The sequence below is a fragment of the Eschrichtius robustus genome, chromosome 18 (genome assembly GCF_028021215.1).
Source record: "Eschrichtius robustus isolate mEscRob2 chromosome 18, mEscRob2.pri, whole genome shotgun sequence".
Lineage (NCBI taxonomy): Eukaryota > Metazoa > Chordata > Mammalia > Artiodactyla > Eschrichtiidae > Eschrichtius > Eschrichtius robustus.
In genome coordinates this window covers 57,050,145-57,052,439 of record NC_090841.1, presented here as the reverse complement: position 1 = coordinate 57,052,439, position 2,295 = coordinate 57,050,145, and the positions used below count along the sequence as shown (strand labels likewise).

General features: G+C 50.8%; 1 pseudogene; it reads right to left on the bottom strand.

The window, feature by feature from the left end:
- Positions 1 to 212: 212 nt before the first annotated feature.
- LOC137751874 (E3 ubiquitin-protein ligase TRAF7 pseudogene) lies at positions 213 to 1,961 on the bottom strand (annotated as a pseudogene).
- Between the last annotated feature and the right edge of the window lie 334 nt (positions 1,962 to 2,295).

Sequence of the window (2,295 nt, the reverse complement as noted above, 5' to 3'; positions counted from 1 at the left end):
AAATGGCCTGCAGTCCATCTGGTGTAGAGACAGAGAGTGGACTGGGCACCCAGAGAGAGAGAACTGGCATTGTTCTGGCAGCAGCCAGGATGGCGCCAAGCATTTCCTGACTGACTGAGTTGTCTGCCTGTGCTCACAGGGCAGGCAGAGACCCTGAGACCACCTGAGTGGCCAGCCAGGAGAGAAAGCCAAGACCCAACCTGGATTCTCTGTTAGCAAATCCAGACCTTCACAGTACTACCCACAGCCCCTAAAAGTTGGTCCCGGGACACAACCAGTACAGTCACCCTGCCCTGGTGATACAGCAGGATCTGCGTGTAGATGATGTTGTCCCTATTCCAAACCCTGAGGGACTGGTGATAGCATGTGCTGAAGACTCTGGTCTGGTCTGACATCAAGATGACCACCAGGGCATACACGGTGCCCATGTGGCCTGCCAGTCAAGGTCCATACATGCTTCTTGGACTCAACATCCCACACATGCATGAGATTCTCATAGGTGCCACACACGATGAAGTGATTCATCACATTAATAGAGTAGATACTGCCACCAGATGTCTGCAGGACATGAATGCAGTGAAACTTCCAAATGTCCCAGATCTTGCTTGTCTGGTAGAAGCTGCTTGAACAGCCACCACTGCCCGCACCCACTTGTTGAGGCCTGTGAGATCCTTCTTCAACTGCAGTTTGGTACCCATAATATCCCAGGTCTTTATGGCCTTCAGGAAACCACCCAAGAGCATGTTATGCAAACAGACCAGCATGTACATTGGGTTGTTGTGGGCCTGGATTATGTTCACCTTCTGCAGGTTCTGGACACCCTACCTGGTGATGGTGCAGTCTTCTGAGCACTGTAGAGATTGCACCCCTGAATGCAAGGTGGTACATGTGTCCCATGTATTGGTGGTCTGGTCAGAGGAGCCCCTAAGAGCAGGTCATCCATAGGATAGAACAGAGACAGCAGATGGGGCCCTGATGGACCAGAAAGTTTCCTTTGCACTTGAAAATCTGTTGAGGGTCTTAGGATCCTAGGATGCCCATGTTCAGCCATGCACTGGTGTGGGACAGCTTGTCATTCAACATTAGATACCTCCCTCTGGGACTCCATGAGGTCGTAGCTGAGCTTGCTCTATTTTTTGTCCATGACATCAAACTTGAGCTCAAGGCTCTTCATCAGCTTGTCAGTATTCTCCGAGACTTTGCCCAGCATGGAAGAAAGAGAGTGATTTTCCTGGACCTTCCAGGCCAGCACTACGTGTATCTCATGGAAGCATTTCTCCCTTGCCTGCAGGAACCCTTTTAAGCTCTTGAAGTGGCATGTCCCAAGGTGTGTCTCATACATGTCCTGGTTCCCATTGAACGTGTGCCAGTACTTGGAATGAGGATACTTGATGTGTTCACACTCTTTGAGATGAGCCTCCAGGTTCATCTTGAGGAAGAGCAGGCAGCTGGGGTTGTTGGGGGCACATTGGGGCTGTAGTCACAGCTCCCCTTGTGGTCCTTCTAAGCACTAAGCTTGATGGTGAAAGGCACCATGGAGGTCCACATCCAAGAAGATGGCTTCCTGATCCCCGCCATGGTGCAGCCATGCTTTCAGTGAATGAAGAGCTCCCGGATCTGCTCAGCCACCGCACTGGTGTTCTCTACCACCATCAGCTTGGCATTGCCCACAGGACCCTTCTCTGACTTCAAGGAGCATCTTTGACAGAATGTGTGTATACACATGGTGATCTCAAGGTCCTTGAACAAACTTCAGCAAAGCTGGAAGTAGAGCTTTCTGAAGGCTGCTAGGCAAACACCAGTGGCTTTGGCTCCTTCTCCCCATCGGACAGGGAGAACGTGGAGAACAGGGACATGCTGGACTCGGAGAGGAGGAAGCAGATGGAGATGGAGGAGTCAAGCAGCGTCTGAGTGGCAGGGAGGCTGCTGATGGGGGTGGGGACATGCTGTGTCCTCTTCATCCCTGGAACAGTTAGACGAGGGTACTGTTTGTACTTGCTGGTACCCCCCGCCCCAAAGAGAAGCAGTTGCAGCTGGAGCTCATGCCCAAGCTCATGCTCTAGAAAGGCATCTAGGGTCCTCGGGTGACCCCACCCTCCCACTTCATCGCCCCCACCTTCCCCCACTGCTGGAAAGGGCTTAAGTGTACTTCTAAAAATTTAGAGTCTTCTAACTGGTATCTTCCTCCATATTCTTATATGCTGTTAGATTCCCAGTTTCCTTTGATAATTACCTGTCATAGATATATTCTAAAAAAAACTGTCTCTTGCTATTTGATCCTTGTTGCTAGAATTG